General features: G+C 50.5%; 1 non-coding gene across 1 annotated transcript; it reads left to right on the top strand.

Annotated features, from left to right (window-relative positions):
- The first annotated feature begins 19,424 nt into the window (after positions 1–19,424).
- Positions 19,425–19,497, top strand: TRNAG-UCC (transfer RNA glycine (anticodon UCC)). The gene has a single exon. It is a non-coding gene; the product is annotated as a tRNA-Gly (tRNA).
- Positions 19,498–24,124: the final 4,627 nt, after the last annotated feature.

Raw genomic sequence — 24,124 nt, 5'->3', positions numbered from 1 at the left:
AGATCCCCTGGAAGGAGGGACTAACAACCCACTCGAGTATTCTCGCCTGGAGAATCACATGGACAAAGGAGCCTGGAGCACTACATTCCATAGGGTCACAAAGAGTCAGACACGGCTGAAGGGACTTAGCAGGCGCGCACACACACCCAACTCCACAGCCCTCACTCTGAACCACGAAGGTGGGTGTTCCCTCTTCCTCTACAAAACAAAGACAATAATACCTTCCTCATGGGCTGTTCTACATTCTAGACCATTCACAGAAGCTTCCATAATGGCCAATGTGACTGTTCCTCGGGCCAGTTTCTTGCCAGTCTCCTAGGACACTAATGGCTGAGCAGTCATTTGGTTAATGAGGTATTAATATTCCTATTCTGATAAGAATGTGCCAACCCTGTACCTCCTCGCATCTTATGAACCCTTGTTCTTCACTGAATTTATTTCTGTGTATATGCAATTACAACTGTCAATAAAGATCAACATTCTCTTTGAAAAATGAGGAAAATGAAAAGCTGACTTTTACATTCAGAAACAAGAGGATGCAAATGGTATTTTCCAGAGGTTACGTGAATTATCCCATAACTCCAAGGTGAGCTGGCTTTTTCCAGCAAGAGGAAACCACTTTAGCGGGTGGCAGGCAGCATCACTTCTCAAAGAAATGACACGGTGCTCTGCGCTGGTGCAGAGATGCTCACATCCTCCAAAGGTCTCCTGGCAGACCCTGGTTCCTCCAACTTTGCCCAGAGGCCTGACGCTGCACAGAACCTTCCCAGACGATCTACCTCTAGCTACGCCAGGTAGAAGATGAAGGCTGCACAGTTCCTGGGCAACTCATAGATCAGGCCAAGATCTTCCTCTACCCCAAGAACCCAAAGAGCTGCAATCAAACAGACCTGGTTTCAAATTCTGGCCTTTGATTTATAACTTTGGGAAATTTATTCAAATCCTCTGAGAATTCCATCTTCCATGGAGATGGCAACTTTGTTGAGAAGTTTAGGGACCCAAATGAGGTGACTTATGGAATGAAGCAGGGCAAAGGCTAATAGAGTTTTGCTAAGAGAATGCACTGGTCATACCAAACACTCTCTTCCAACAATACAAGAGAAGACTCTACACATGGACATCACCAGATGGTCAACACCAAAATCAGATTGATTATATTCTTTGCAGCCAAAGATGGAGAAGGTCTATTCAGTCAACAAAAACAAGACCGGGAGCTGACTGTGGCTCAGATTATGAACTCCTTATTGCCAAATTCAGACTTAAATTGAAGAAAGTAGGAAAAACCACTAGACCATTCAGGTATGACCTAAATCAAATCCCTTATGATTATACAGTGGAAGTGAGAAATAGATTTAAGGGACTAGATTTGATAGATAGAGTGCCTGATGAACTATGGACTGAGGTTCGTGACATTATACAGGAGACAGAGATTAAGACCATCCCCATGGAAAAGAAATGCAAAAAACCAAATGGCTGTCTGGGGAGGCCTTACAAATATCTGTGAAAAGAAGAGAAGTGAAAAGCAAAGGAGAAAAGGAAAGATATAAGCATCTGAATGCAGAGTTCCAAAGAATAGCAAGAAGAGATAAGAAAGCCTTCTTTGGAGATCAATGCAAAGAAATAGAGGAAAACAACAGAATGGGAAAGACTAGAGATCTCTTTAAGAAAATTAGAGATACCAAGGGAATATTTCATGCAAAGATGGGCTCGATAAAGGACAGAAATGGTATGGACCTAACAGAAGCAGAAGATATTAAGAAGAGGTGGCAGGAATATACAGAAGAACTGTACAAAAAAGATCTTCACAACCAATATAATCACGATGATGTGATCACTGACCTAGAGCCAGACATCCTGGAGTGTGAAGTCAAGTGGGCCTTAGAAAGCATCACTACAAACAAAGCTAGTGGAGGTGATGGAATTCCAGTGGAGCTATTTTAAATCCTGAAAGATGATGCTGTGAAAGTGATGCACTCAATATGCCAGCAAATTTGCAAAACTCAGCAGTGGCCACAGGACTGGAAAAGGTCAGTTTTCATTCCAATCCCAAAGAAAGGCAATGCCAAAGAATGCTCAAACTACCGCACAAGTGCACTCATCTCACACACTAGTAAAGTAATGCTCAAAATTCTCCAAGCCAGGCTTCAGCAATACATGAACCGTGAACTTCCAGATGTTCAAGCTGGTTTTAGAAAAGGCAGAGGAACCAGAGATCAAATTGCCAACATCTGCTGGATCATCGAAAAAGCAAGAGAGTTCCAGAAAAATATCTATTTCTGCTTTATTGACTATGCCAAAGCCTTTGACTGTGTGGATCACAATAAAGTGTGGAAAATTCTGAAAGAGATGGGAATACCAGACCACCTGACCTGCCTCTTGAGAAACCTATATGCACGTCAGAAAGCAACAGTTAGAACTGGACATGGAACAACAGACTGGTTCCAAATAGGAAAAGGAGTACGTCAAGGCTGTATATTGTCACCTTGTTTATTTAACTTCTATGCAGAGTACATCATGAGAAATGCTGGGCTGGAAGAAGCACAAGATGGAATCAAGATTGCCAGGAGAAATATCAATAACCTCAGATATGCAGATGACACCACCCTTATGGCAGAAAGTGAAGAGGAACTAAAAAGCCTCTTGATGAAAGTGAAAGAGGAGAGTGAAAAAGTTGGCTTAAAGCTCAACATTCAGAAAACGAAGATCATGGCATCCAGTCCCATCACTTCATGGGAAAGACATGGGGAAACAGTGGAAACAGTGTCAGACCTTTTTTTTGGGCTCCAAAATCACTGCAGATGGTGACTGCAGCCATGAAATTAAAAGACACTTACTCCTTGGAAGGAAAGTTATGACCAACCTAGATAGCATATTCAAAAGCAGAGACATTACTTTGCCAACAAAGGTCCGTCTAGTCAAGGCTATGGTTTTTCCAGTGGTCATGTATGGATGTGAGAGTTGGACTGTGAAGAAAGCTGAGCACCGAAGAATTGATGCTTTTGACCTGTGGTGTTGGAGAAGACTCTTGAGGGTCCATGGACTATAAGGAGATACAACCAGTCCATCCTAAAGGAGATCAGTGCTGGGTGTTCATTGGAAGGACTGATGCTGAAGCTGAAACTCCAGTACTTTGGCCACCTTATGAGAAGAGTTGACTCATTGGAAAAGACTCTGATGCTGGGAGGGAGTGGGGGCAGGAGGAAAAGTGGATGACAGAGGATGAGATGGCTGGATGGCATCATCGACTCGATGGACGTGAGTCTCAGTGAACTCCGGGAGTTGGTGATGGACAGGGAGGCCTGGCGTGCTGCGATTCATGGGGTCGCAAAGAGTCGGACACGACTGAGCAACTGTACTGAACTGAACTGAATGGATACAAAGTTTAGGCAAATGGCAGAACTCAAAGACTGACAGGTCTCATTACAGCAACAGAAGCTTCTCCCTTAAGAACTCCTGTTGTTGTTGTCCAGTCAGTAAGTTGTGTCCAACTCTTTACGCCCCATGGACTAGAGCACACCAGGCTTCCCTGTCCTTCGCTGTCTCCTGGAATTTGCTCACACTCATGTCCACTGAGTCAAGGATGCTATCTAAACATCTCATCCTGTCTTCCCCTTCTCCTCCTGCCCTCAATCTTTCCCAGCATCAGGGTCTTTTCCAAAGAGTCAGCTCTTTGCATCAGGTGGCCAAAGTATTGGAGTTTCAGCTTCAGCATCAGTCCTCCCAATGAACACCCAGCACTGATCTCCTTTAGGATGGACTGGTTGGATCTCCTTGCAGTCCCAGGGACTCTCAAGAGTCTTCTCCAACACCACAGTTCAAAAGCATCAATTCTTTGGTGCTCAGCTTTCTTTATGGTCTTACTTTCAGATTCATACATGACTTCTGGAAAAACCATAGCTTCAACTGGAAGGATCTTTGTCAACAACGTTTGCTATCTAGGTTTGTCATTGGAGAAGGCAATGGCAAGCCACTCCAGCACTCTTGCCTAGAAAATCCCATGGATGGAGGAACCTGGTAGGCTGCAGTCCATGGGGTCGCTATGAGTCGGACACGACTGAGCAACTTCACTTTCACTTTTCACTTTCACACAATGGAGAAGGCAATGGCAACCCACTCCAGTGTTCTTGCCTGGAGAATCCCAGGGACGGCAGAGCCTGGTGGGCTGCCGTCTATGGGGCCACACAGAGTCGGACACGACTGAAGTGACTTAGCAGCAGGTTTTTCATAGCTTTCCTCCCAAGGAGCAACCATCTTTTAATTTCAAGGGAGCAGTCATCATCTGCAGTGATTTCAGGCCCCAAGAAAATAAAATCTGTCATTTCTTCCATTTTTTTCCCCTTCTATTTGTGATGACGTGATGGGACCCTATGCCCCAATCTTTGTTTTTTTGTATGCTGAGTTTTAAGCCAACTTTTTCACTCTCTTCTTCAAGAGGCTCTTTAGATCCTCTTAACTTTCTGCCATTAGAATGGTATCATCTGCATATCTGAGGTTGTTGATATTTCTCCTGGAAATCTTGATTCCAGCTTGTGATTCATCCAGTCCAGCATTTTGCATGATATTCTCTGCATAGTAAATAAACAGAGTGACAATAACACCTTTGCCAATTTTCAACCAGTCAGTTGTTCCTTGTAAGGTCCTAATTGTCCCTTCTTGACCCACATATAGGTTTCTCAGGAGATAGATAAGGTGGTCTGGTATTCCCATCTCTTTAAGAATTCTCCACAGTTTGTTGTGATCCACACAGTCAAAGGTTTTTGTGAAGTCAATGAAGCAGAAGTAGGTGTTTTTCTAGAATTCCCTTGCTTTCTCTATGATCCAACAGATGTTGGCAATTTGATCTCTGGTTCCTCTGCCTTTCCTAAACCCAGCTTGTACATCAGGAAGGCCTCAGTTCATGTACTGCTGAAGCCGAGCTTGGAGGATTTTGAGCCTAACCTTACTAACATGCAAAATAAGTGCAACTGTATGACAGTTTGAACATTCTTTGGCATTGCCTTTCTTTGGGATTGGAATGAAAACTGACCTTTTCCAGTCCTGTGGCCACTGCTGAGTTTTCCAAATTTGCTGGCATATTGAGTGCATCACTTTCACAGCATCATCTTTCAGGATTTGAAATAGCTCAACTGGAATTCCATCACCTCCACTAGCTTTGTTCGTAGTGATGCTTCTTAAGGCCCACTTGACTTCACATTCCAGGATGTCTGGCTGTAGGTGAGTGACCGCACCATCATGGTTATCTGGGTCATTAAGACCTTTTTGTATAGTTCTTCTATCCCCTGGAGGGGGCCATGGCAACTCACTCCAGCATTCTTGCCTAGAGAATCCCCATGGACAGAGGACCCTGACGGGCTACAGTTCATAAGATCACAAGGAGCTGGACACGACTGAGCAACTAAAGCACATCTGTGTATTCTTGCCACCCATTCTTAAATCTTTCTGCTTCTATTAGGTCCTTACCGTTTCTGTCCTTTATTGCGCCCATCCTTGCATGAAATCTTCCCTTAGTATCTCCAATTTTCTTGAAGAGATCTCTAGTCTTTCCCATTCTATTGTCTTCCTCTACTTCTTTGCACTGTTCATTTAAGAAGGCCTTCTTATCTCTCCTTGCTGTTCTCTGAACTCTGCATTCAGTTGGGTTTAGCCTTCCCTTTAGCACTTCCCCAAATAGGTTGGGCCAACAGCACCACCTGGTGGTCAGACCTAAGATCCGGCAAACCTGGCCTTCCTTTTAGGACTTTCTCAAAGTGGGCAGAGATGTGCTCACATCACCAAAAAAAAAAAAAAAATTATTTGCCTTCCAAAAAGGGAGCTAATTGAAAGAGACCTGTAGTCAGGAAAGGACCATATCTATTTATAATTCTTCCCTGATGGAATAAAAAATGGGCATAGTCAAGAAGGTGGACATTGGGTTCTGCCCACCTTATAAGACAAGCAAGACATTGCACTTTACTGAGCCTCTGTACCTTCATCTATATAACAAAAACAATAGGTACCAAAAATGAAATTAATAAAGGTCCAGGTGACTGGCATCTAGTACACACTCAAGGCAATTCCCCTAAAGCTGTGTCTAGTCTTCGGACAACTTGGGATATGTTTTTCCAAGAAGAAACAGCCAAGCCCTCTCCTGGGCCAGGTTGAGTTGCATCTACTTGCTTTGATAACCTCTCCTCCTCCAGGGGACACTACCTCAAAGACTGATCTGCTTGAGAAGCATCCGCCAGAAGATGGGGTTCTTGGAGACTGGAGAAGGAAGACCATTCATTCATTCACTCATATAACAGAAGGGCAGAGCAGTGGGGGCTTCCCTGGGGGCTCAGTGGTAAAGAATCTGCCTGCTAATATAGGAGACGCAGGAGACACGGGTTCAGTCCCTGGGTCCTGGAGAAGGAAATGGCAACCCACTCCACTATTCCTTCCTGGGAAATTCCATGGACAGAGGAGCCTGGCAGGCTACAGTCCACCATGCTGCAAAGAGTCGGACACAACTGAATGATTAAGCCCACACGCATGCACACACACTGAGCACTGGAGATCCAAAGATGATTTTGACATGACTTCTGACTCCAAGGAGCTCGCTTACTAACGGGGGAGACGGAAGAACAAGGAAATACTTAGGTGCAATGGATACTGTAATAGAGGTATGTGCTGTTTAGGAAGGTAACACAGAGGAGGAGGTATCTTGCCCGAGAAGATTTGGATAGATTTATCAGTTACCCACCAACTGTTGGGAAAGAAGTACACAGTGAGGACTTAGGGATACAAGGATGGATAAATCTCAACCCAGGCCCCAAAGAGGTTGTGATGGACAGGCGTGGGTGAAGGACACAGAGAAGCCATGCATGCGGTTTGGGACTACAGGCTGTGGGTCCAGGGAACTTGAAATGAAGGGACAACCTGAGCCTTAAAGGTGGGACAGAGCAGGATCAGCTGGTGGCATCTCCACACCCATCCACTGCGTCCCCTGAGCTGCTTCCCCTGCTTTGGGATTCAGGAAATGCACATATCATGTTTGATTCGATGCCATTTTTAAAGTTTGCTTATCCTCCACTCTGGTCCCTTCTCCAAAGGTCCCAAGTAGGTGAGGACTGAACCACATCACCCAGAACATCCCAGGAAAGCCCCCTCCCCACTCACCCTGCATTGGTACTGAGGGTCCTCTCCAAGGCCAGCTGCCCAGCAGCAGCCTGGCCTACCTTCCCTGGCATCTTGAAGCCTTGGGTCTCTCCCAGCCACCAAGTCGCCTGAGGTTCCAGGGTCCCTCTGACCTACTAACTGCTGGAGGCTGGATGGGAGGTACCACAGAGATACTATAGGGCACAGGGGGACTGCCCTCAGGTTCCAAGCTCCCCTGCACTCCCATCCCGAGCAGTGAGCAGAACCCACCGCCCAGGCACCCCCATTTCCCGAGTGCCTGCCGTGTCTGCTCCCCTACAGCAGGGGCACAGCAGGGCAGGGACAAGCTTGGGACCTGAGTGCTCACTGAAGTTCTGCCACCGTCTAGCTGGGAGGTTTTGGACAGGTTACTTAGATTCTCTGGGCCATGATTTCTTCACTGATAAAGTGGAGAACAGTACCTACCTCAGTGGGGCTATACAAAGTTCTTAGAGATGGCCTGACACATAGTAAGAGCTGTCAGCGCTTATTCAACAACTGTGTGCCAAGCTCAGGCTGGGTGCCAGGGATGGAGCCGCAGCCGTGGACCAAGCGGACCAGGTCCTGGCCTCACCGTGTGTATGGTCGGCTGCAGGAGATGGACTGTTAACACTCAGGGTGCGCACAAATGATTATACCAACTGTGACAAGCGCTCTGCAGAAAATGGATAGTATGAATAGAGAGAAGAGAAGAAATCAGAGGAGGCACTGGAATGAGCTGGGGGAGGGGGGCGGGGGTGGCATTTCAGCCAAGACCAAAAGGATGTGCAGGAATGAGGTGATGAGCTGAGAACAGCGAGCCAAGGCTCCCAAGGAGCCAAGAACGCTGTGCCCTCGGGAACTGGAAGGACTTGCACGGGGTAGCTGCAGAGCAGTGAACACAAGGGCGAGGCCCCTAGCCGAGGCTCAGAACAAGCAGATGCCAGCACCTCTGGGCCCCACGGGCCAGACGAGAGCCTGGCCCTTGTGCTCCGTCAGAGCCAAGCCACTGAGGTGGTTTGGGTGTGGGTGTACGGTTCAGATGCTATCCAGTTGACATTTTCAAAAGATCACTCTGCTGATAACATTAAGAGGAGAATTGAGGACACCAGAAAGGAAGTGATTATAAACAGGGAAGGGACGGGGGCCGGTGTGGGGGCCTCAGGACTTGTGATCAACAGGAGCTGGTGATGGAATGGATGTGGGAGGTAGGGTAGAGGAAGGGGCAAGATGCCATTTAACCGCGATTGGGAGACACTTAGGCAGGAACAGACCTTAGGCAGAAGAGTCCTCTTTGGAGACGTCAGTTTCTCATGGGGATCTGGAATGCCAAAGAAATGGAGATTCAGGAGCTACATGTTAGGGAGTGAGACGATAGAGAGGCTGTGTCAAGTGGTGAGGATGGATACACCACTCGGAGAGAGAGTGAGAGGAAGCAGAGATGGGGGCTCGGGGCAGGGACCCCAGCAATCAGAAGGCAAGTAGAGGAACAAGAGCTCGCCAAGGAGATTGGGAAGGAACCGCCCCAGAGGGAGGAGGAAAACCAGCAAAAACCACTGTTTCAGAAAGGAAGATGTGACCCACAGAGTCCATAGCTACTTCAGGGCTGCTGCTAAGTCGCTTCAGTCGTGTCCGACCCTGTGAGATCCCATAGACGGCAGCCCACCAGGCTCCCCCGTCCCTGGGATTCTCCAGGCAAGAACACTGGAGTGGGTTGCCATTTCCTTCTCCAATGTATGAAAGTGAAAAGTGAAAGTGAAGTCGCTCAGTCGTGTCCGGCTCTTCGCGACCCCATGGACTGCAGCCCACCAGGCTCCTCCGTCCATGGGATTTTCCAAGCAAGAGTACTGGAGTGAGGTGCCATTGCCTTCTCCGACTTCAGGGCTAAGGAAGATGAAGACAGAAAGAAGCCACCGTGGACGGCCTTGCGTCGGCCGTTGGTGACCTGGGCGAGGACAGCCTCACGGAGCAGCGGGGAGGCGGCTGCCTTACTGGGCCAGGCGCACGCAGGAGGAGCGTGTGCGGTCAGTGCTGTTTATCGGCTTCACTCTGGCGGGTGGGGCGCGGAGCGAAAGTAGGAGCAGAAAGGGTGGTGGAGTCAAGGGATAGTTTTGGATCCGAAAGAGGGCCGCGGTGCAGAGCGGGGGCGGGGCTGTAAAGGGAATCGGAAGGGAGTTAGCACGCAGCGCTGTGCGAGAGCTATTTAATCCGTCCGCATTCAATCCTCAACCAAGTCCTGGGATGTCAGTTTTATTTCCCCCACTACAGTCATCAAGGGGCTTCCCAGCTGGCGCTACTAGTGAAGGGCCCGCCTGCTAATGCAGGTAGATGTACCAGACACGGGTTTGATCCCTGGGTTGGAAAGATCCCCTGGGGAAGGAAATGGTAACCTGCTCTAGTGTTCTTGTCTGGAGAATCCCATGGACAGAGGAGCCTGATGGGCTATGATCCATAGGGTCATAAAGAGTCGGACACGACTGAGTGACTTAGCACAGGCATGGTAGTGAGGGGGATGAAGCCTAGGAAAGTTGAGTCACTTGACCCAGCATTCTGTTCTCGAGCTGCCAAGCCAGATTCAAATCCTAATTTGTCCAACTGAAAGGCTGTTCTCTTCAGCCATCGCCCTGAAAAGCTCACAAAACAACCCTCATCACAGAGAGAGTGCTCATTAATAGCTGAGGTGTCGGTTCTAAGCATAAGTTAACCACCAATCCAGCTTTGCTGATTTGAATCTCTTAGTAGCAGCAGAGCATGGAGTCCTAGGGAGTCGAAGGGGTTGATAAAGAGGGGGAGACTTAGAAGGGAGTAGGTAGAAGAGTTCCCTGGTGGTACGGAGGTTAGGACTCTATACTTCCCCTGCAGAGGTCACAGGTTCAACCCCTGGTTGGGGAACCAAGATCTGCATGCTTCACGGAGTGGTCCCCCAATCTCCACCAAAAAGAGAGAGAGAGAGTAGGTAAAGATAAGATGAAATTGGGGTGGAAGGGCAGGTAAGAAAGAAAGAGAAGGAAAGATCAGTATAGACTCAGGGGGATGCAGAGTCCCACACATGGTTCTTGGGGTTCTCCAGTTCATTCCTACTATGTCACTGACTGTGTCCCCACATCTTTGGTCCAGACACCACACACCGGAATGTGGATGAACTGGAGCTCTTCTGGATTCTTGATTTACTGGATGTCATGACTTGGGGATCCCCATCAAAGAGGTTGAGGCTCTAAATTCTGGACCAAGCCCTGCTCCATCACTTCCTAGCTGTATAGTTGTCAACAAGTCACTTTACCTCTAAGACTGTGAAATATTTATTGATGCGCTTTCCTCTGGTATTTCCTGTTTCTAGGTCCCTTGTCCCCTGAGGCAACTGAACTCTGCAGCATCTATTTCTTCAGGGAAGGAAAGCTACCCTGGAAGCCAAGAAAAAGCTTTCTGAGTTTCAAAAATGGACCCTAGGGGTCTCAGGACACAGCAATTACATGATAAATCAGAACTAGGTTGCTTGATCTAAGATTGATTAAAAGACCCCTCATATAAAGAAGTAATGGTATGCACCTCACACTGGTCAGAATAGCCATCATTAAAAAGTCTACAAATTACAAATGCTGGAGAGGCTGTGGAGAAAAGGGAACCCTCCTACAGTGTTGGTAGAAATGTAAGTTGGTACAGTCACCAGGGGAAACAGTATGGAGGTTCCTCTGAAAACTAAGAATAGAGTTGCCATATGAGGCAGCAACCCCACTCCTGGGTATATATCTGGGCAGAACTATAATTCTGAAAGATCCATGCATCTTCACAACAGCCAAGATATGGAAGCAACCTAAATGTCCATCAACAGATGAATGGCTAAATAATGTGTGATATATATATGTGTGTGTGTGAGTGTGTGTATGTGTATACTACTCAGCCATAAAAGAATGAAATAATGCCATTGGAAGCAACATGCATGCACCTACAGATTATCACACTGAGTGAAGCAAGTCAAAAAGAGAAAGACAAATGCCATAGGATATCACTTACATGTGGAACCTAAAATGCGGCACACGTGAAACTGTCTATGAAACACAAACAGACTCACAGACGTAGAGGACAGACCTGTTGTTCCCGAGGAGCGGAGGGGTGGACTGGGAATCTGGTGTTAGTAGATGCAAAGTATTACACAGAGAGCGGACTGACAACAAGCCCCTACTATACAGCACAGGGAACCATATTCAATCTCCTGGGATAAATCATAATGGAAAAGAATACAAAAAAGAATATATATATATATATAACTGAGTCACTTTTCTGGAGAGCAGAAATTAACACAAAGGTGTAAATCAACTACAATAAAAAAGAAAAGAAAAAAGTAATGGCATGGCAAGACAGGCTAGCTGTTTACCAAGCCCATCCCCCTTGCAGGTAGGCTGCACCTGCCAGACACCTCTGCAGGTAAGCACAGCCAGGTAACCAAGTCCTAGCACACAGAGTGCTATCAGCTGTGGCACGGGGCACTTCCAGGCCTGGCCCAGAACACCTTCCAAGCTCCGTTCTCAGATGCTCCTGCTCTGTCCCCGGCCTAAGGCCAACACACCAGCAACTCTGGAAGCCACGTGCTGAGGATGCATAGGCTACGGATGGAGGGGGACCAGAGAGCCACCTACTGATGAAAGACATCCATTTCAGTTTCATGATGAATAAACTCCAGAGTTTAAACTATTATACAGTCATGCGATTGGCATCTAACGCTGCCCCGTTACTGCAAGTGTGGAAGAAGCTAATGACGAACGAGCTTGGTTGTGCTGCAGAGACGGGGAAACAACCAGCTCCTTCTATCCAGGCTTGTGGGATCGGGGGCAAGAGGGGGCCTGGGCCTCGATTTTTAGATGGAGCCATGGAGAGGTGGTGGCAGACCCACAGGGGAGCGGCTGTGTGGCATGTCCAGAAAAGGGGGATCCAATAGAACCTCGCTGGGTTGGAACTAAACAGAGTGCATGGGAGCAAAGGACTATTCCTTGTGTAGCCAAGAGAGGCCCAGAAGTTAGCCGAGAGGCAGCTAGAGCGCTTGCAGTTAAGAATAAGAAGCAGCAGACACAGCGGTGACCTCAGTGACCAGAACAAGGGACATCTCAGTGGAGACCTGCAAAGACTAGTCTGCCCCTGGAACTCAGACAGAAACTCAAGAGAAGTGCCGCAGGGCAGGGCAAGGCCCACAGGGAGTGGAATCTACCAATGAATCCACCAAATTGTGTCCTTCCAACATAAGGGAGCTTGAAATAGAAATTTAAGTTGAATATTTGCACATCTGAGTTTGTGGACTGAGATTCTTACTTGCTGCTTCTCCATTAACAGGGCTGAAAACCCTCTTCTGCCTTCCTCATAGACCAAAGAGAAGCAAAATCTAATAGCATTCCTCATAGAGAACTGTCCACCACCCTGAAGTGTAACTTATCACTGTACTCATCTTTGTCTTCATGGTTAGTTTCAGCCAAAGTTGATGGGGAAAGATCCCCAAGCATCCGGGAGCTTTACAGAATGAAGGTCATGCTCTTTCAGCAGCCCCAGGGAGTGTCCCCTCCATCAACAAGGTCCAAATTGCCAGCCCTCTGGGTCCCCAACACACAGGCCCTAATCCTGAAGCAATGACTCCTCCTCTGTCCACCACCCTCCTCTCTTCCTTCAAGCACAAGGAGTCCTGTTTCCTAGAGGCCCATCGGGGGCGGACCGGCTGACTGCGCAGCAGATGACAAGTGAGAGGGGGGGCTTTTGACGAAGGGACGGAGCTCAGGAATGCTGAAGGATGTCACCACCTCACCCAGGTGAGAGCTCAGCCCACACTACCTGGAGCCCAGGCCCTCCCTGCATCTCCCCACAGTCACTTACATCCTCTACCATGTTCAGCCTTTCACGGAGACATTGCCTGATGGACACAAACATTATTTCCCATCCAGAATAACAGCTAATAATAATTAGCGTATTTAGATGGCACTCACCAGGTGGCAGACCCTGCACTAAAAATGTTGCTACCCTATTTTGTGTCCCTTTCACAAAAAAATTATTTTCATTTCAAAGATGAAGCGCTTAAGACTCAGAGAGACTCAGTAAACTACCCTAGGTCACACAGTTTGAATGTGACAAAAAGTCAGAATTCAAATCTGAGACCACGTGACTTCAGAGGCCAAGCACTTACCCAGCAAGCTACTCAGCATCCTGCCTTCTGTTTATGACATTTTTTGTGCATGTGCTAAGTCAGTTCAGCTGTATCCAACTCTTTGTGACCCCATGGACTGTGGCTCGCCAGGCTCCTCTGTTCACGGGATTCTCCAGACAAGAACATTGGAGTGGGTTGCCATGCCCTCCTCCAGGGGATCTTCCCAACCCAGGGATCAAATCCGAGTCTCTTACGTCTCCTGCATTGGGAGGTGGGTTCCTTACCACTAGCCCCACTTGGGAAGCCCTGTGACATCATAGGCATCTGTGTTCTACTTGTGTGGGGAAGCTAATACGTTGAAACAGAAAATCTGTCATTATAAGTGATCACAGGCCATCTTCACTTCGTTGCTTGCTGTTGTGGTTTAGTTGCTAAGTCATGTCTGACGTCTCCTGCACTGGCAGGCGATTCTTTACCCCTGAGCCCCCAGGGAAGCCCCATTTGGCTTAGTACCGTCTTAACTGAACTCCAATATCAAAACTGTGTCCTCACCTTTGCAAATCTCGGGGGTCAGGGAACTGTGCATTATCCTCATTGCCATTATCAGTGTATCAGACTGCAACAATGCCGTGTAACAAACCTCCCCAAGCTCAGGGCATTTGTTTCCATCGCTCTCAGCTCTATGAGTTGGTCAGGGCAGCTCTGTGTCAGGCTGTAGCTCAGCTATGCTTGGCTCCAGGCTCAGGGATGAGTGCAAGCCTGTCTACACGTCCACAGCTTTTCTTGGGTCAGCAGCTACTGGGGCATGCTTTTTCTCATGGCAGATCCTAGGAGCACAAGAGATCAAGCTGCATAAGCACATGAGAAACCTCTGACTTTAGTATCTCACGTCCGATGGCCAAGGTGACATCGGCATGGGGAGGAAGTGACCTTCACCCACAATAGGAGGGCGCTACAAAGGCACATGGCAAAGGGGATAGACAACCACCTTCGGGGTGAAATTTAAGACCCAGAGCCCGGTGGCCACAGTCAGCATCCATATCACCCTGACCAGCAGGCGTGTGCCTGGTTAAAGGATCAGGCTGACAGAGAGCAGCCCTGATCTGGAGCCCTGCATGGGGCGCGTCAGCCCAGCAGATTGCTGGTGACCTCTTCCCTGCCGCCCCTTCCTACCTCCCAGGGGCATCTTTGCTTCTCCTTGCACGCCTCCAGGCACCCGCCTTTCAACTCCCCCTGTTTCCCTGGCCCTGACTTTTGCAAAGCCAGTCAGGTCCTTGGCAAAATCCAACTGAGCCAAGATACAGCTGAAGCAGAAATCAGAATTCACTCTAATAAATGAAACCCCTCAACTTTGAGCCACTTCCTGACTCAAACCTGACAACTCCCCCAAGCACACAGGGCTGGGAATGTTATCCAGGTTCCCACTGCACAGAGGAGGAACCCAAGGCCAGAGAAGTTACGCTGTTTGCTGAAAGGTCTCCTGGTAGCGGCCTGGCCAGAACTTGAACCCAGGTCTCCTCTCCCTGGGCCCTGGTAACGGGAGGGAGGGAAAGTCATCAAGTGCAAAGTCTTGAAAACAACCCAGCCTTGGGAAAGTCAGACTCGGTTGGAAAAAACGTCTGGGGGAAAGGTGTGTCCCACCCAGATCGCCTGCACACACTTCCCTCCGGAAGCCTGGTCTGCACGGCCATGCACACAGCCCAGCCTGCCGCAGCCGTGCGTGTGGACGTGGCCACAGACGTCCAGGCCACAAGAATCTGGTGTCCTTCTGCGTGCCTTCAGGAGAGCCGATTTCCATCTTAATTCTAGGAACTCTATGAGTGTATTCATGCCCGCCCCCGAGCACCGAGCAGACATGGTTTTCTCTGTCTCCAGGGAGTTTTCAGCCAGCCACTGACACCCCCCAACCCCTCCCCCCAACCCCTCCCCCCAGCATCCCTCCCCCCACCTCCTCCAGGCTGGAAGATAATCTCCCGAGATTCGATTGGTTTTTCAAATGGGATGAGAAATGTAAACAAAGTCCTCTCTGCGGTCTTTTCAGCTGCAAAGTGGCGTTGCTACGTTTTGGAGATGATAGTAAAAGAAGGACATTTTTTTCTTTCAGTTAATGAATTGGCTGACATTATGATGTCAGAAGCACTGGAGCCAAAGGTGTTTTGCTAAAGGGAGTCTCCCCACAGCCCCCCCTCCAGACGACACAGCGCCCCTGGAGTCCATGGCACTTGGGACTGTTCACGCTGTTTACACACCCGGCTCCCCTGACTGCCTCTTTGTGGGAACTTGTTTACATGAATTTATTTTGGGAAAATTCCATTAGACGGGACCAGGATTTCTTCACAAATCATTGCCTCTCACTTGTCTCTTGATCAGATCTGGGCAGGCCACTCTCTTCGGAGCCCTGACTCCCTGAGCTTCTATTCGTGGGTGGGAGGGCTGGGGGACGGGGAAGAGGAGGCTGGGGAGGGGACATAAAAGATAACGAAGTGGTCTGCAGGGATGGGCTTAGGAAAGAGAGGTCTGTCTGGCAGGATCCGAAGCAACAGGGGGGTCCCCACTGGCTTGGGGCCTGCAGACACACAAAGACAGGTTTTCAGAGAGCAGACACACACGGACTCGCCCACCTCGGCGCCCTGTGCTAAGACGCTAGAACACACAGACAAACGCATGACGCTTCGTGACTTCAGGAAGCCCAGGATCTGAAAGAAGAAGGAGCGCCAGGAAGACACAGGGCAATGGAGCTGGGGTCTTGGGTCCTCGTCCCACCCGGCCCTCAGTCAGTCACTGAGCACGTCGATCCCTCTGTGAAGTCATGCCTGCTACTCTGTTGAAGAAGAATTCCAAGTACCAGACGCACCCACTCTGTTTCCATTGGTTTGACCTTACGTTGGCTTACAACGTAGACAGGCCACATAGCTGCCTCCTCAGTGCCAGAGTAACCCTTCCTTGTTCCCTGAAGAAAGACTTACCGGGTCCCTACTAGATGCAAGGCCTCAGGGATTCGGAGATGCTGAGATACCGTCTTTGCTCTGAAGAAGCTCAGCCTGGGCCCTCGTGGAGAGGGGAAGGGAATGGGGACCCCAGAGAAGCCACCAAGTGGACATGTTCCCTCGGGTAAGGGAAGCTGGCTGCAGTTCCTGGTATCCTCCAAGGAGGGTTGGAAGGAAGAGGGTAGTTCTGGTAGTAACTCAGCACCACTTGTGGGTGAAGGCACCCTAAACCACCATCTGCCCAGCAACCAGACAGACTTCTGACCTTGAAGACTGGTGAAGCTCATGGTCACAAAGCTCACAAAACCACCTTGGGCAGGTCTGCCTCCCATGGGCTTCCTCATCTCTAAGAGGAAGGGGCTGCACTGAGGAGTTCTGCAGCTGTGCTAGCCACGGAAAACTCTGGAAACAAAACCTCAAGCAGTACTAATGGCTCATACTTACTGAGCACTCACGACATACCAGGTACAGTTCTAAGTGTTCGACATGAAAGAGTTCACTCAGTTCTCACAGTACCCCGATAAGCTGGGTACTAGAATGGCAACCCACTCCAGTGTTCTTGCCTGGAGAATCCCAGGGATGGTGGAGCCTGCTAGGCTGCCGTCTGGGGGGTCGCACAGAGTCGGGCACGACTGAAGCGACTTCACAGCAGCAGCAGAGAAAGCAAATCTACAAAATATGAAGGGATTTGCTTGAAGATCCAACATATGAACCACGTGTGTACACGAAGGTTCGGCGCATTTTGTGGACGGTAGGGTAGGTGTCCTTGATCCCTGCAGACCCTACTGTAGGGTCAGGGTCAGAAATAAAAAGACTCCTTTGCTGGGACTTCCCTGGCTCTCCAGTATTTAAGAATCCGCCTTGTAATGCATGGGATGCGGGTTCGAGCCTTGGTCAGTCGAGGAACTAAGATCCCACATGACACAGGGCAACTCAGTGCGTGCACTGCAACTGAGCTCACGCCAGGACGAGCCAGAAGCCCACCAGCCACAGTTAAAAGACCGCTCCTGCTACAGAGGATCCCAAGGGCCACAACTGAGACCTTATGCAGCCCCAAATAAGTTTTCGGTTTTTTTTTTTAAAGACTCTCCTTTGCAGATGCTGACCCATCCCGCTCTAGGACCTTAAAAGCCGCCAGCAGGGTCCTATGAGTGGAGAGGCATCAGAGCAGGGTAGAGGAAGCCTTCATTTCAGAGTCAAGAGCTCAGCTCATGGCCCAGCTCTGTCGCTCGCTGACTCAGCAAGTTACTTGAGCAAATTCCTTAAACTTTCCAGACCTTGCTTCCCTCACAAGGGTTGCATGAACACTAAATGAAAACATGGATTCAAAGCACCCACAACAGCATCTGTAGTAGATAGTAAAAAAAAAAAAAAAAAGAGCAACTCTTGTTCTTATCCAGATGGGCGCAAGGGGCAGCAAGGGGAATGCAAGACGGGTACCGTGGTGGGCTAATCCTTGAGCCCCAGCCTGGCTATGTTTCAGGGATGGAGACCATCTGAGGGCTGACCTTAGTGGATTTTCCATTCTCCCACCACTCTCAGCACATTCCCACGCATACTGCAAGGGCTACTGGATGAATGAGAATGACTTAGTGAATGGATGGGTGAAAGACGGATGCACGGATGGATAGATGTTCCAGAATGGTCGGTTCTCTATAAAAAGCTCCACCACGCCCGAGTACATGTCTTATTTCAACACCTCAGGGAACACGCCAGCCCTTGCCACCTCTCTACACTTCCAAAGCCTGTGGCTCACCTTGCCAGGTATCTCCCTGTGGCTTCTCTGCTCAGCCCCCTCCACAGTAACGCATTGTTGTTCTATCTGGTAGTTTTCAACCCTGGCCTTGCCTCGGAACAGCATCTTTCGGAGCCACCCTCGGCAGCCCGGGGGCCAACCCCATCCCAGCTCTCAGTTATCCCCTCCACAACCCCGGTCTGTGCACAGAGCTTTCAGGTTCTTGGGGAGGAGGTAATATGCAGGCATTCATTCCCTGGAGCCCCAGTCCCTGGAGACCTGGGCTGGAACAGTGGCTCCTGTGTATCTGGGCATTCCATGGCCTGGCTCCAGCCATGCACTGAGGTTGTTTCATGCACAGCCTTAAGCTCTGTGCTCTGCCCACTGAGGGACTGGGAGCAGGCCCAGCCTGAGGCTCTGTCGCCCTCCCTTGGCAGTGGCGAAAGGTGAAGAAAGAGCTCAACCTCCAGCAGAGTACCTGGAGCCACAGCCCACTCGTCCTCCTGGGGGCCCGTAACAGCCCTCCAGCTGTAATCAATCCAGGAGCAGCTGGCTTCCCCACGGCCAGGGTTGCCAGCCCAGCACACGGATGCACCACCAACACCATCACAGCTCCTGCCCTCACCATCACAGCTCCTGCCCTCACCATCACAGCTCCTGCCCTCACCATCACCAGGCCCAGAAAATTACCCAGTACTTGGAGCATCTTGCCCTTCCCCTTGCAGGTGCAGTGGTACCGAGAAAACCTCCGGTCCAGGTTCTAGGGGATCATGCGTGTCCCCTTCCTAGTTTCATACCTCGTGGAGAAGGTGGAAAGCTTGGCATGACTCCTCTCCCAAGCTGCGGGAGGAGACGAGGCCGTCTTGAGGCTGCGGGGTGTCAACCAACTTCTGTGTTCTTTTTACATCCAAAGCCTCAATTTCAGGAAGGAATGGCCCACATTTCAGCAGGGTTCCTGGTGGTAGGGTGCTAATTAGCAACTCCAGGTTCAGTAGGAGGGGACCAGCTCTCCACCGGCCTGAGAGTCAAGTCATTCGGACTAACGCTGAGCTGGCTGGGGAGGGCAGTTTGGGAGCAGCTGGGTCTCCCCACAGAGCAGGTGGGGAGCACGGCCAGAGGCTGGTGGGGTCTGTCATGTGTGGCTCACTTCACCCTTCAGACACTGGCCTCTCTTGCCCAGAGCTTCACCCGGGGAACCCATGAGCCCTCACAATATGGCCTCCTCATGCAAACCACCTCTGGCTACTGGTTTCAGAAAAAAAAAATGCACTTTATGGGGCAGATTGTAGCTGCCCTGTCCTGGAATCATGTCCATCAAGTGTGGCCTGGAGCCCATCTCTGGGATAAGCACAGCAGGCCCCTTCTCCTGCAAAGACATCAATACCACGCCCTCCTCCTTCCTGGCAAGACCCTCCTCACCCATCTTAGAGAAGAACAAGGAGGGACTTCCCTGATGGTCCAGTGGTTAGGATTCTGCACTTCCACTGCAGGGGGTACAGGTTCGATCCCCAGTCAGGGAACTAAGATCCTGCAAGTGTCACGGAGCAGCCTAAAAAAAAAAAAAAGGAAGAGGGAGGCATCCTGAAAGATGCATCAGGTACCTGAACAAGCCAGGCTAAAGGTTAGTTCCCAAAGAGACTGTTAGCTACTCAGGTCACCAGACAATTAAAACTTAAGGGGTGTTTTCCCTTTCCACCTTTCTGAAGAAGAGAAAGCTGCTAAGGAAAACAAAATCCACTACAGAGAATTGCCTCTGAAACTCTAATCTCACTGCATCTGCGATTACAGTGTGAGGAAATTTATACCCCAGTGAAAACATACAAACAGCCACCCCTGAGGGTGGATGGGAGGGTTGGAGTCTTGGAGAAAGTGCTCGGGAAATAACTGCAATAACCATTTTCATTCAAATGAAGTTTATAATTCCCGTGCTTCAAACATCATACACATTAAAAGAGACTTTCTCAGGGCTCTGATTTATCCCTCAAAAGCAGGACCTGGTGCTGCAGAGACCTGGCCTGACATCCACAGGCCACTCAATGAATTGTCACTCACGGCTGAGTGAAGAGTCCCTGACACAGAGCTCAGGAGGGCTCTTGTTTGTGGGCCTGCAAGCCCAGTCTCCAAAAGTGACGGGAGATGGGATGATGGAGGGGTGGGATTGGAGGATGCCAGGCTCTGTGCAGAGGAGGGTGCCCACTCCCATTCATGACTGCAGACCCTGCCCTGAGACAGGAGGGTGAGCTTTGCCCCAGGCCAGGGTCTTACTGAGAACAAGACTATTAGCAGAGCATCTGGGCCCCCGAGAGGAAGGAAGCCCAAGGAGAGGCCTTCAGCCTTCGGCCAGGACAAGAGAGGGGTCACCGGGCCTCCACCACCTCCACCAAAGAGCCACATTCCGGGATGCTGACAACATCCTCTTCTTGATCCGCGTGCTGGTAAAAAAGTTTTCAGGTTCCATGTTTAGCTTTTATGCAGTTTTCTGCCCTTTGATTAAGAGTTTGTTTTTTAAAGTCACCAAAAACAAAATCAAATGTCCTCCCCCACAGTCTCTGGGTTCTTCACAGCCCCTTTTTACTGGGCAGACGGGAGCACCCAGGCAGCTATTGCTATAAATTGCCCAGTTTAATCCAAGTCAGTGAAAGATTGGGTCAGGCCGGGAATGGCCCCCAAGGGATATTTCACTCTTTCACCACAAAACTCAGAATCTGACCTTCATTTGCTCTTTCATTCACCTCACAAGCTTATGTTCACCACACATTTCCACTCAGTATCCCCTAAACTGGACGTCTCACACCTACCCCGAAACCTGTCTGACCTCCTCTGAGTCACCATTTCCCCAGAGACAGACTCGAGAAGCTGAGCTAAGGGCTCTAGTTCCCCTCAGCTGTTTGAGGTTTACAACAACTAATGCGTTACACTGTAACTTCTGCCCTGGAAAAGTCACCAGACTCCATCCCTTCCTTTCCCTGAGCTACACCTGCCTCTTCCGGCCCCCGAACCCTGACAACCGCCTCCTCCTTGTATCATGGCCTGCAGCCCCTATGCCTTCCCGATCAACCTCCCTGCACCCATCAGAGACAGTGCATGCGTTCATCACCAAAGGCTTTTGACGGCGCCCTACTGCCTCTGAGACAAGGCCACAACAAGCCCCAGCTTCGCCAGCCAGGCCCTCCATGACCCAGGACCGCCTCCCTGCTCACTGCTTTCAGCCCAGCGGCGGCAGTGGGCCACTCTCCACTCCCCACGCTCACCCTGCACGTTTCGACTCCCATGACTCCACTCCCATGACCTTCTCAATCCCACATACTCTCCCCACTTCCCGATCCTTTGATGTCTCCCTCGGCCTCCAGGGCTCCGCTCAGAAGTGAACCCCTCTGAGAAGTCTGCCCTAACCCCCTGCTCAGATTTCAGCACCTCTTCACTCGGCAGCTACTACATGCTGCCCAGACTTGACTGCCATTCTGGCTCATCGCGTTGGGACCAACATCAGAAAAACCAACCGGCTCTCCCTTCAGAATGTTTCCAGAATCTGGGCATCTCCTTCCCCCTTCAGGGGTGCACCTCGTGCAAAGCGTCACATCTCTTCCTGGGATTCTTGCCCCTGGCTGTTCTTCCTGCTTCCATTCGGGCCTCCCAATAAGATGTGTGGTTTACAGAGTGACACTCTGAATATGTCTCAGGCTATATACTACGCTTTGGCTCAAAGTCTTCCTCAGAAGTCTAAAGTCTCTATCACAGCCTGGAAGTTTCTGTGGGATAGGCCCAGCCACCTCTTTGCAAGGTCCTGATTTTTTTTTTTCCAGCAATCTATAAATGTAAAAACCATGCTAAGCTCGTGTGCTACATATCAGGTGGCAAGCCAGATCTGCCCATGGGCTGTAATGTGCTTACCCCCAACTTCAAGGCTGAACCAGCATCCTCCAGGTGAAGATGGAAGAATGGGTTGGGGATAAGCATCAAAGTGACCCTGCAGAGTTAACAGCCTTTGAAAAGTCTTTAAAACATGTAAATTATATAGTCTATTTAGAAATGGAAAGAAGCTTAGTGTGAGAGTCAGGACTGGGGTAGGGTCTGGACTGAAAGAGGAGAAGATCAGAGGCGTCAAATGAGGAAGGACTTTTCAAACTACAAACTTCATATACGCTTTGAATTGTGTAAAGACGTGATCAGACCCTGATGCTGGGAAGGATTGAGGGCAGCAGGAGAAGGGGACGACAGAGGACGAGATGGTTGGATGGCATCACCGACTCAATGGACAATGAGTTTGAACAAACTCCAGGAGATGGTGAAGGACAGCGAGGCCCAGAGTGCTGCAGCCCATGGGGTTGAAAAGAGTCGGACTGGACTCAGTGACTGAACAGGGACAATGATCAATCAGGCTTGCAGTTTAGGAACATGTCTCAGGAAGGAAGAGAGATGGGGGATGGGCCATGGGCTGAAAGAGGCTTTAGTGCAGGCGGGATCGTTCTGGATCCTGTTCACAAGCCTGCAAAAGCCACTGTTAAATATTCAGGCATTTTTGTAAGTCAGCAGTTGGACACATCCGTTATTTTAAGTTAGACTTCATACAGTTACAATGAAATAAATTACTTCTAAAACCAAGGTAGTCAGTACTCAAAACCTTATCACTTTATCATTATTTTATGACGTTTTACTATTATCTTCGCTCTTGCGGTTATTTATGCCTATGCATTTATAGGGCGTACATACATAACAACGAGCTACTGAGCATCTCGGCCCAGCTGTACCCTCTGGGACCTGACGCGGGTAGCTTGAATGTGGCTCTCTCTGTGGGAATACTTACACCCCAGAAATGGACCAAAGCTACAAATCAGGACCCCTCTCCCGCCCCCAGCTGTTAAAACTTAACCAGTGCCCTGCCTGGCCTACAGCGGCGATGGGTACCGGCGTTACGAAGGAGGGGCAGGGCCGGGGCGGGGGGATGGCTGGGATGAAATCACCTCAACCAGGTAGCTCTGGAGCGATGAGGGAGGACAAGGAGGAGACGCTTCCAAAGGCTTCCACATCAGAGAAGGGTCTCTTTATAAAGAGGCCGCGGTGGGAACCCAAGCCCCGGCTCCACACTCTCCCTAACGGCCTGGGCCCGCAGCCGCAGGCCGAGCGCGGTGCGGCGGGAGGAAGCGAGCGCTCGCCCAGGGTCCCCGAGGGGTCGGCCCGGCCCCTGCGCCCGCGTTTCCATCTCAAATACAGCTGCGCGCAGGGCTGTTTGGGCGCCCGCGGCGCCCGGCCAGCGGCCCGGCGTGTATTTATAAGCACACAGCCCCACAGACAGGTCTCACCGACATCATTTCGCACGGCCCCGCGGTGCCGGCGGCCTGCTTCCCGACCTCCCGTCGGGGGCGGCCGCCGGTAATCGGCGTTGATGGGAACCGCGCTCTCCCGGCCAGAGGCACGCAGCCCGCCGCCCACAGCCAGCGCCGGCCTCCCTCCCGGGGCCCGGGGGCCGGGCCTTCCTGGTAGAGCTCTGGGGAGAGGCGGCTGTAAACACGCCGCGGGCTGACCCGCGTATGGAAATGACTCGCGGTCGGGCCTGGCGCCCGGCCACAGGCCTGCGGCCTCGCTGCCGCCAAGTATCTTTAGCAGGAGCCTCGGAACCGCGGGCCCCCCGCCGCCTCCGCAGGCCCCCGCCCTGCCCGCTCACACCCCAGGGCCGAGCCTCACCCTCGAGCGCGCGACGAGGGCCCGGCTCCATCGCCCCCCGTGTCATCTGACAGTAATCATGACTTCCGCTGCCTGGACGGGGCGCTTGTTCCCAGGACCAGGCTGCATTTACACGGAAGCAGCGGAGAAAGGAAGGCCACAGAGGGCAAGGTCAGCGGAGGCATCCGGGGCTCTGGACTCACTAAAGACTCACAGCATCGGGCGGGAAGGGCCCCTGTGCCCGGGAAAGAGAAGATAAAGCCAGGGGCAGTGATGGCAAGACTGAGAGAAGAAGGTCGTGGGACTAGAGCGGAAATCCACAGGTGCAGTTACAGGGTGAAGGAGCCGTCATGGGAGTAGAGGAGGCCTCCAGCCTAGAGGCAAAGGGAGGAGGGGTCCCTGAAGACTGAGTCAGGCAGAGGCCCTCCAGGAGCCCTCAGAGGCTGCAGGGGCGCCAGGCCCGGTTTCCTAAGAGCCCTGGAAGGC

The sequence above is a fragment of the Bos mutus genome, chromosome 19 (genome assembly GCF_027580195.1).
Source record: "Bos mutus isolate GX-2022 chromosome 19, NWIPB_WYAK_1.1, whole genome shotgun sequence".
In the NCBI taxonomy this organism is placed as follows: domain Eukaryota; kingdom Metazoa; phylum Chordata; class Mammalia; order Artiodactyla; family Bovidae; genus Bos; species Bos mutus.
Note: the sequence above shows the minus strand (reverse complement) of the source record. Positions and strands in the feature narration are given on the sequence as shown.